The 12,003-nt window shown below is 32.8% G+C and overlaps 1 protein-coding gene across 2 annotated transcripts in view; it reads right to left on the bottom strand.

Moving 5' to 3' along the window:
- The window catches only part of ACVR2A (activin A receptor type 2A), a 71,249-nt gene that overhangs the window by 57,257 nt on the left and 1,989 nt on the right, over window positions 1-12,003 (bottom strand). The gene's annotated exons all lie outside the window — the stretch shown is intronic.

Genomic DNA, 12,003 nt, shown 5'->3' on the forward strand with positions numbered 1-12,003 from the left:
GGCAATCTACTATGAAAAATGTTTAGGAAACAATGGACACAGACCAGGAAGATGTATATAAATGATTTCTGAAACCAATTTTACCCATGTCTTCTACTTCATATCTCATCTATGTTATTCTATTGTACTTTATTTGTACAGTAAATTTTAATGTGAACAATAAACAATTAGCTTTCATAAAAAAAGTAGAATAGGCTTATAAGCATTGAGCCTATTTGAAATTCCTCAATATAATTCAATTATGTTATAGTCTATGCTCATAATACCTTAGAATAGAATCCACAACCATTTATCAAACAAAGATTCAGTTCTGAGATCATGCCAAATTTTTAAGCTTCTAAAAATACAACAGGTTTAGACCTGTTTTTGTTTTCTATTCTTTCAAAGTTCATGTTAATTGTTCACTAATATGTCCAATGCGTAAGAGGTTTTGCAAAAGGCTGCACAAAATGAGTGTACATGTGTGTGGGGGGCACACACATGGGGATTGTGTGCACATGTGGGGGAGCAAGGTGCATGCACGGGATGTGTGTGCATGGCACGGGCTCATGTAGAATAGAATTCTTTATTGGCCAAGTGTGGTTGGATAGACAAGGAATTTGTCTTGGTGCAAATACTCTCAGTATACATAAAAGAAAAGATACATTCGTCAAGAATCGTAAGGTATAACACTTAGTGAAAGTCATAGGGTACAATAAGCAATCAAATCATACTAGGAAACAGTCTATATAAATCGTAAGGATACAAGCGACAAAGTTACCGTCATAGTCACAAGTGAGAGGGGATGAGTGATAAGGAGAGATGAGAAGAGTAACAGTAATAGTAGTGCAGACTTTGTAATAGTTGAATAGTGTTGAGGGAATTATTTAGCAGAGTGATGGCTTTCGGGGGGGAAAACTGTTCTTGTGTCTAGTTCTGGTGTGCAGTGCTCTATAGCGTCCTTTTGAGGGTAGGAGTTGAAACAGTTTATGTCTGGGATTTGAGGGGTGTGTAAATATTTTCATAGCCCTCTTTTTGATTCACAAGTCCTCGGTTGAAGGCAGGTTGGTAGTAATTGTTTTTTCTGCAGTCCTAATTATCCTCTGAAGTCTGTCTGTCCTGTTGGGTTGCAGAACCAAACCAGACAGTTATAGAGGTGCAGATGATAGACTCAATAATTCCTCTGTAAAACTGGATCCTTGGGCAGTTTGAGCTTTCTGAGTTGGCGCAGAAAGAACGTTCTTTGTTGTGCTTTTTGATGATGTTTTTGATGTCAGGTGTCCATTTTAGGTCATGTGATATAGTAGAACCTAGAAATTTGAAAGTCTCTACTGTTGATACTGTGTTGTCTAGTATTGTAAGAGGTCGTAGTATGGGAGGGTTTCTTCTAAAGTCTACCACCATTTCTGGAGGGCGGAGCTGGCATCGCGACGATGCGGCATGCGATCTTGGAGGTCTGAGATCGCTGCCGATATCTTTGCTCCTGGACGGTCCTATCGGATCTAAACTGTCCCGAAGAGACAGTGAAAGTGAAGAGCGCATCCTGTCGATCCCAGGGATACTGCAAAGTCCCTGGTAGATCCAGAAGCTCTTCTTGCCAGCGGCAAAGAGGCAGCCATTAAAGCTGCTGAAGTTGGGACAGCTCCGAAACAGAAGAGAGCAGAAAGAGAGAGTGTGCCGGTTTGGTGAGAACTTTTTTTTTTTTTATTCTAAGATCTGAAAGGACACCCTAAGGAAAAGAAAGAATCTGTAAAAGTTTTGACAGAAGTGATTAAGCGGCGATTTTTAAAAACAGGAATGTCAAAGTAATGTTTTGTTTTGTTTTTCTCATTGCTGGATCTTCTATATATGATCTTGTATTTTGAAACTGGACTGGTTTTTTCGTTTATATCTATTTGTTTCTTCTCCTTTTTGATTTTGTAATATTTTAGGCTAGAGGCTCCTTTTAGTTATTTCATTTTTTAAAATATCTTTTTCTTTTTTTATTAATTCTTATTATATCCTGCTCGGAAAAAGAGGGGGAAAGTGAGAGCAAAGAAACTTTGTAACACTGCCAACTAGAGGCTTGAAAATATTCTATTTCCCTGTGACCAGACAAAGCTGAGAAAGAAAGAACTGAGACTCTTTTTCAAGGACATTGCTATTTGATAAGATAGAGGGAAGAGCATGGGAGAGTATTATTGTAGGTGCTCTTCTGGGTTTCTATCAACAGCTGGAGTCTGGTATTGAAACGTAGGGGGAAAAAAGGTGGTAAGTTTTTGGAGAAGAGAGTTATAATAAGAGCCTTGGATAATTAAACAAAGTGCAGTGTGCCCTTTTTACTTTTCCTAAGTTGTGCTATCCCTCCTCACCAGCTTTATTGTTTTTTTAAAAAAATCTTTTTTTTGTAATAACTATTTGGGTTTTTGGCTTTGTTGGAGCTTGTCTTTGTTTTTCTTTCTTTTTTCTTTTTTGGAAGTCCAATCTCTACGTTTGCTTTTTATTTTAAAGGGAAAGCCTTAAAAGCCTTTTTTTTTTCTTTCCTGGTATTTTTGTTTTTTCATCTACCTTTCTGGTTTATTATTATGCACTTTTTTCTATTTGAGACCTTTCAATTGGATTAAGGTGTTGAAGAACCTGAAGAATTTTTCCTTTTCCTTTTTTTTCTTTCTTTTTTTTCTTAAGTCTTTTTCTTTATCTAACTATTGATTGGATTAAGGTATACAAGAACCTGAAGAAATTTTGTCCTCCCTTTTTTTTTTAATTATTATTATTGGGCATATAGTTGTTCATATGGCATATGTTAGAGGCTTGATAATAGACTATACAAGGAAAAGGAATACTATGAAAAGGCTAGCCTCTAAGGCCCTAGAGGATGAGCATAAAAGACTTGAAAAAGAGCTACAGAAAATGCCACAGAAAAAGGACATCAAGCTAAAAATGGATATAATTAAACACAAAATGGGTCAAATAGAAAAAGAAGAATTAGCACAGAAAATTAGAGGTGCTAAACAGAACTACTTTGAAGACACAAACAAACCAGGTAGATGGTTAGCATACAAATTGAGAAAGGAGAAAGAAGGAAAATATTGCAATTAATAGATGACCAAGGCCAAGTTTGCCATGGTAGCAAAGAGAAGAAGGAAATCATTCGAGACTTCTATGGGAAATTATATATGCAAGAGAATATTGATGAGGAAAGAGTTAAGCAGTACTTACAGAATGCTAATTTACCTCAGATACCTAAAGAGACTGAAAAAATGTTAGAAAGCAATATAACGATAATGGAGTTAACTGAAGCATTCAAGAAGCAAAATAATGGAAAGGCACCAGGGCCAGATGGACTTCTGGCAGAATTTTACAAAACATTACAAGAATTGTTGAATCTTCCATTGCTAGAAGTTATGAATGAAGTTGTGTTAAAGAAGAAGATACCTAAATCATGGTCAGAAGCCTATATTACACTTATTCCAAAAGAGGAGGCCAACCCATTACAAATTAAGAACTATAGACCCATTTCTCTACTAAATGCAGATTATAAAATCTTTGCTTCAATATTGGCAGAAAGACTTAAAAAATACTTAAATAATTTTATTCATCCTGATCAAAATGGATTTCTGCCAAGGAGACAAATTAAAGACAATATGAGAGTAATCTTGGACACCTTGGAATACTACGAGGCACATCCTGAAAAATAAATGGCTCTGATATTTCTAGATGCACAGAAGGCATTTGATAATGTGAATTGGCGATTCGTTATTACTGTTGGAACAGATGGGTTTTGCTAGAAAATTTATTCAAGCAATAGAAGCTATATACTATAAGCAAACAGCAAAGGTAATGATAGAAGGAGAACTGACAGACTCTATTAATATAAGAAAAGGAACAAGATCAGGGTGCCCACTATCACCTTTGTTGTTTGTGTTAACTTTGGAAGTGTTAAACAGAAATATTAGAGATTAAAAGAATATAAAAGGAATGAAAATCAAAAAGGAAGAATTTAAGCTGCAACCATTTGTGGATGATCTGGTTTTCATCTTAGAAGACCCTTCAGAAACAGCATCAAAATTGATAGAAAAGATAGAGACATATGGAAAGGTGGCTGGTTTGAAAATAAATAAAGATAAGACAAAGATTTTGACAAAGAATATGCTATTAAGATAAAAGGAAGAACTGGCAGACCTATTGAAAATTCAGGTCACGAATAAGATCAAGTACTTGGGGATATATTTGACAGCAAGATGTAGTACATTAAAAGAGAATAATTATATTAAACTTAAACAGCAGATAGCGCTAGATTTGGCGAAATGGGAAAACTTACAACTGTCACTAATAGGGAGAATTTCAACAATCAAGATATTACCCAGAATTTTATATTTGTTTCAAACAATTCCAATTAAGCTTGGGAAAGACTACTTTGAAGATTTAAATAAAACTGTGTATATATGGCAAGGTAAGAAAGCGAGAATAAAGTTAAAACTTTTGCAAGATGCTAGAATTAGAGGAGGATTTGGTTTGCCTAATTGGGAGTTGTACTACCAAGTTACAAATCTGATGTGGGTTAAGGAATGGATAACACTAAGAAATACTAGATTGTTGACATTAGAAGGACATGATTTGTTGTTGGGGTGGCATGCTTTTTTATGGTACAAAGGAACTAAAACACAGGGGTATTTTAGAAGACATTATATACGGGAGTCTCTGTGGTTAAACTGGGAGAAGATTAAAAGACAATGTTATTTGAAAATTCCAGCCTGGTTATCGACTATTGAAGCATTTTCGTATCCTATAATATACAAAAAGGAACAAACAGTTAGATATGGTGAAATATTGAATGAAAAGGGTGAACTTAAATCTATACAAAAACTAGAGGAACAAGGTATAAAGATGAATTGGTTTTCATATGCGCAAATACATTCAAGGTATGATAAAGATTCTAAAACAGAAGGTTTCTATGATAAACTGACTGATTTAGATAAGATATTGACAGGTACTGATGAAAAGGTGATTAAAAAATTGTATGGATATTTATTAGAAATTAAACTAGAAGAAGAACAAGTTAAAGAAACTATGATTGCTTGGGGGGAGAATTTTGGATATGGGATTGATTTAGAGAAATGGCAAAAATTGTGGTCTCAAAATTATAAAATGACAATGTCAACAGCATATAAAGAAAATTTGTATAAGATGTTTTACAGGTGGCATTTTCCCCCGAATAGCAAGAATGTTCAAGAATAAATCCGAAAAATGTTGGAAATGTCATCAGACACCTGGCTCATGTGGTGGACTTGTGCGGATGCTAAAAAATACTGGACTAAAATCCACATGTGGTTGGAAAAAATGACAAAAAAGCATATAGACTTGAAACCAGAGATATTTTTATTGGGAATTTTACCTGAAATATATAGTAAAGACTTGAAATACCTGATTGTAAATGTATTAACAGCAGCTAGGATTGTATTTGCTAAAAACTGGAAAAATGAGAAAATACCACCACAGGAGGAAATCATTAAGAAAATATTGGAATGTGCTGAAATGAGTAGATTGACATTTGAAATTAGAGAACAACAGGATAAACAATTTTATAAAATTTGGGATCTTTTCTATCAATGGTTAGACAATAAAGTACAGTAATGAATTATGTAGATTTTTAGAAAATAATATACAAAGATGTACTTCTTTCTTATTATATCTACAAAATGATTTTATGATAGATTTGGGATGATAATATGAACTGTTGTAAAATAAATTAAGTAAATTATGGTTATCTTGTAAAACATGAATGAATAAAAGTATAGTCAAATGATTGTTTAATAATGATACTAAGGTATTTAATTTTTGATTGACAATATGAGATTATATGTAATGTAATTGTAATTGAAGACTACAAAATGGAAGCACAAAACAATCTGCAAACCAACCAGCACACTGTATGTACACCTATGGAAGATAGCTTGATGTTTTTTATGTTTTGTTTGTTTTTAAAAACCAATAAAATTTGGGGGGGGGGGAATCAAGTCTACCACCATTTCTACTGTTTTGAGTGTGTTCGGTTCCAGATTGTTCCAGTTACACCACGAGGCAAGTTGTATAACCTCCTGTTTCAATCACCGTTGTGTCATCAGCAAACTTCAGTATGCACTCATGCATGGGGGTCACGCCTGCATGCATGGGGCAGGGCGCTTACACATTACATTTTGAGGATGTGCGCGCATGTGCATGCTTTGGGCACTTAGTGCCAAAAAGGTTAGCCATCACTGACCTACAGCATTATCTTATTTTGTTCTACTAAAGACCAGACAAGGCATTAGCAAATAAAATACTTTATTACAGTCCTATCTCAAAACTTTTAGTAATTGTATTTATACCAGGAAGGGATGGTGCATAGAAGATAATAAGGGCATGTTGTTTTAAGAACTCTCTTCTTGGTTCATAAGCCTTCAGTTTTGTATTAGCATATTTTGGAGCTGTATATACTTTGAAAATGATTCAGAAAGTTTTGGCTGTCTTACAAGTAATGTAACTCTTTGTTATTCAGAAAGCAGGCCACTTTTAAAAAAAATACTTATAAACCCGAAAAAGATGTTAAGCTTTAAGGAGCCCATTTACAATGCATCCACAACTATTTTTCAGACTTGCTCAGAAACATTAAAAAAAAATCAGAGCTCTGTAATGAATGGCAGAGGAAGGCACTTACAAGAAATTGAAAGTCTATATAATGTTACTACTGCGACCCTGCTTGTTCCTTGTATTTAAGCAATCTAGACCTAAGCGATATGTGAATTTAGTATAATTTAACTTGTTCTGCACTATTTGTCACAACTTCTCTAATTATGCATTTGGACCTAGAGACTGGATGTGGGCTTGTAGACTATTTCTGCATTGAATCTTGTTCCGAAATTGTCAAAACTTCTGTCCCTTCAAGTGCTCACATCACTAAGTATCAGAGAAAGGCAACTTTTCTTTCCTAAAATGAAATTGATAGTCTCATTTATTTAAAATGTTAATACAACCCTAAATAGGAGTGTCTCTGTATATCATCCAGAGTCTGCAGAATGAACTGTTAACAATATTATGACATTCTACCATGCTTCTGAGTGTTTCTGAATGTACAATAGCCCACTTATTCTGCATTACCTCAAAATTACTACCATATGCTGAAACCCATAATACTGATAAATATGCGGCTTTATTTTAATTTGCTATGTTTTAGTTACAATTTTCAGAAAAACTTACCTATTTCAACAGCAGCACAATCATCTTAATTTGCATAAAAACCAATGCTAACCAAAGAGCATTTGAACTTAATTCTTTAAGAGGAACTAAGAACCTCACAGGGTACCACTATAGCTTGCATATAAGAGCATCCTAAGGCAAGGTACTAGGTAAAATTTTATAGAAGTTATAAACCAAATATACTAAAATGAAGTCTCTGTGTCTCAACAGTCTTCCACAATCTGCCTAGACAGAGGAACCAACCCTCAAGAACAGGGGTTTAAACTCACGGCTCTCGCAGGCTGTTTGCTGGCCCCACCCCCACTGCTCAAGAACTATGTCCAACATCCCCACTGCAAAAAAGGAATCAACAATGTCAAGGCCTTCTAATGCAAGTAACACCAAAAGGTAAAGAATAAAGGAAAACCAGTTGAGTCTGTTTAGATTATCAGTTTGATCTGATAAGACCTAAAGCTACAATATCATTTAATTCTTAACCAGTCTATAACAATATTTAGGCATTCATTCTGAATCAATAATCCTACATTTCTTGGTTAGCAATTAGTACCAATATGATCACTAAGACCATGCAGCATTTAAGATTTAATTCTCAAAAGAAAATTGGGAGTGTGGATTAGTGCCTAACTGCAACACATTAGTCTTTGGTGAGGAAATGAAACAGGTGCTAAATTCATGCTCCTATATATTTTGAAGCACTTTTTTGAGACTGAATGCAAAGTGCTGTACAACTCTTAACAGTTAATGATGTCAAATGATTTCAAACAGGCACATAAGGAAGTGGAAGCATATTATGGCACTGCAGCATCTGCACTGAATTAAAAATAAATAAATATTCCAAATAGCTCCCCAAGTTGTGCTGTGTCACACACAGCTGTAGACTAAAGCCTAAATATTTTATTTCTATTTAACTGAGTTCTCACAACTCCTACTAGCACCATGTTTCCCATGAATCACTTAAGAAAAAAGCAAGATTATACTATACTAAAAAGTTTGGAATTGAATAGTCTGGACTGCATGAAAAGAATGTTTCATAACATCTACAAGGATTGTAGAATAGTTTGAGGTCAAGATTAATATTGGTAGTATTTGGTAATAGTATTTATTTAATAAATAAAATAGTATTGATGCTTCAATAGTATTATCTAAATCCACCCTGACTTAGTGTCAAATAATGTTGTAGGTTTTTTTGTCATATGCCGTATATAGCATGCTCTATCATGCTTTATTTCCCCACAGAATTTTTAAAAATCACTAAGTCATAACTATATAAAAAGTAAAGCTCACAAGAAAATGTGTATAATGTGTATTGTAAGATAATTCAAACTTCTAAAATCTTCCAGACTTATTCCCCAAACAATTGAATGCTACCTAGCAGTTTTTAGGGGAGATGTATCTGAGGAAAACAAACATCTTGCGTAACTCAACTGCATCTCAACAGTAACAGGACAGTAACGGCTATTTGCTATGACCAACTTAAGACAATATAAAGCTACCTTTCTTATGTACAAGAACATATTTCATGACTAGGTATATAGTAGAACCAATAGGAGGCAAATTCTGTGATGACCTTATACTTCCCTAAAAAAACCCGGCAGTGTCTATGAGAATTCATTATTTTATAGTTTCTCCAAAATCATAATTGGGATCTGAAAGGACTTAAAGGAAACAATCTGGCAGCAAATAACTCTTTACCATAGCAAATATTTCAAGGAAAATAACATGTTTCAATGTAAGTTATGTATAGTTGTTCAGTGATAGTAATATTCATTACTTAGGCAATTAAAAATATCTGGACCCCAAATCTATAGAATTAAATGTAAAATAATAGTTTTCTAGAAAGATCAAATATAGTAATAGTTATATAAATGTTACCCCCATAAAATCCAATCAATATATTGAAAGACACAGCAAAGGAGAAGCTATTCCAATGACAGTCATAATCATCATTTTATTATTAAACATATTTCATTTTCATTAAAATCAGCATATTTTGAGCACCAAAACATTGAAAGTACTCATGGGAAAAAATCCAAGCAGCATCACTATTATAGATGAAAACTATTAAATATAACACAATAATTTGTATCAATTGTTCAGGATAATAACAGAAAAAGGATAATAAAAATGATAATACAACTATATTACTTATTCTTCATAAATGCATAAGGATAGCTCAATTAATGTGATATGGATTTGACAGTCTTTGTGTTCATCAACTTAAAAGTTACATGTTGTATCCTACAATTAATAACTTGCAATATTAGGCATATCTTTAAAGATCATAACAATTATAGCCAAGTAACCTATGGTCTAGGGCTTCTGATATAAATCTTAATTACTGACAAAGTACACAAATAGCTTTAATAAATATTCCAAGGAGAGAGAAAAAATGATTCCATCTGCTCTCTTTTCTTAGATTGATCAGTTTGACTGGATTGAAACATTATATGAATTCATATACCCAACTACTGTTTCTGTAGCAACAGCACATTCTTTACCCACTATATCATATCAAGTCTAAACAATACACTGCAAGAAGCAATTGGTTTTCCTATAAGATTTTTTATTTATACACTAAGAATGTTTTATTTAAACATTCTTAGGAATGTTTCTCTAACTTTGGTGAAATATAGATTATCTGCCAAAATAATTTAGTGTCTAAGAGATTATATGGAAAGAAGCTGTTAGCTTTTATGACTGATATTCTGAAAATCAGAACAAGGCCTAGGTTATAATGCCTATGGAATTCTGTGAAAAGTTTTATTCTTACATATTTCAAGCTAACAAACAATTATAACATTTTATAAGAAACAATTCTATAGTTGATGTTATTTACAGATATTTTACTAAATTAAACCTTCTGAAGTTAAAGCTAATTACATAATGTACTATTGTTACCTCATATTGTCACCACTCCCAATATTTTCCCCTTATTCATTTTCCTACTGTAAATGAGCATTTATGTTTTCAAAGTTTCTCAATATATGCATGTTTTCAGCAAGTCTGCAAAAATTATTGCTAAAATTTTAAAAATATGACCCACATTGATAATTTTAGTGATTTTTCAAGTTCATTGTGCTTTTTTAAAATTATATTTACTCAAAAGTAAACTTTATTTACTAGATCTTTTAACTTTCTAACCCATGTTATTTGGTTTTGACTGGGGAATGTGTAAAATTCATGTTAACTAGACTATGACTTGTTCCGTAAATATGATCAGAAAAATCTGTTTAGTATATGTGAAATGAACTATTGCGGTTTTCCATCACTACTTAAACCTTAGAATAGCAATGCAAGGTATTTTTCTTTGTATTTATACAACTCCATTACTACAGCAACACAATCAACATGGAATGAGAAATTCTAGAAAATAGGAATACCAGAGAAAATATTGAGAACATCCTAGCAGTTAACTTAAAAGGTAATTCTCTATAGAACTTTTTAATTTTCATTTCTGCAAAAATTAAAAAACGTAAACATAGCAAGGAATGTAATCCATTGGCCTAAATTTCAATTTGCTTGGAAGAAATCTGGGACATGTATACCAAGCTTACTGAATAAGTATTGAAGTCTTATTTTACTCCCTGCAACTTTATCATCACTACATTAACGTATCCCTAACTTTATAATAAAGCTAATATGAATATATAGTATTGTTTGTGCAAATGTATGGGTTTCCATATGAGTTATAAAAACTTGTAAGGGATATTTAAAGGTACTTTAAGTATCATCTCTCTGATAATTGCTTTTGCTATCCATCTTTTAGAAACAATGTAAAATTCCTAATTGTCTTGAACTTCATCAATAGTTAAAAATTAAGAGTAGATATTGACTAAAAATAAAATGCAGATATAAACAAAAAAGTACATAGGAAAATCTCAAATCTTACTGTCAAAAAGCAACTGAAGAATCTAAATACAGTACTGTATCCTAACATATTTTATGAGAAAGTGAAAATGGTTACAAGTTTACTACCATAGTATCAGAGTTGCAAGTTTACTACTGATACCATCAGTTACTAATATCACTTATTTAAAATCCACTATAACTTTGTCAGAATTATTACCCAAAACCAAGATTAGCCATTTTTCTTTTAAGGAAACTTCTGCTTGTTCAATGGCTTAGTGATCGCCATTTCATAGCAGTCAGCCCACACAGAACAGATCAATAACATTACAGACACAAGACTAGACTGCATCCATTTAATAACCACAAGAAAAGTGTACCATTCAGCAAAATCTTACACAGAGCTCTCACTAGCAGATATGTAATAAGAAACCATAACTATACATATCAATTCATTTATAATTTTCTATTTAAACTCAGAACTGTCCTAGAAGTGAAATAAAAACAGATCATCTATTACATTCTAAATAATGAAGAGACAACCCAGGTGATATCCTTGAATAGCTGTGTCCAGAAAACAAGCCTAACAACTAGTTGCTATCCAGAAAAGTACTTCCCCGAAACTACAAATTTATTTAAAATACAGATTTTCCGCTGCACAATTCAGGATTTAATACTATATTTGCTCCCCAATATTGAGGCTTTTAAAAAATTCTAAACCCAAATGAAACTATATTCTAATAATACACATTTTCACAGTTCATTTAAAAATGTTATAAATATAAAAAAACTTTTTAATTACTATAAACCTGAAAACATTTTGGCTTTATTGTATAATCCTCCAAATTACTAGGTTGCAGAGGTGGCTTATAAAACCTGTTTCAATACTTCACTTGAATACTGAACTTTACTATAATATTTCAGCAACAATAATTACTTTGTTGAAAGCAATATGAAAAATGT

The sequence above is a fragment of the Notechis scutatus genome, chromosome 1 (assembly GCF_049901735.1).
Source record: "Notechis scutatus isolate UNSWTSFEM ecotype Mainland chromosome 1, rNotScu1.2, whole genome shotgun sequence".
Lineage (NCBI taxonomy): Eukaryota > Metazoa > Chordata > Lepidosauria > Squamata > Elapidae > Notechis > Notechis scutatus.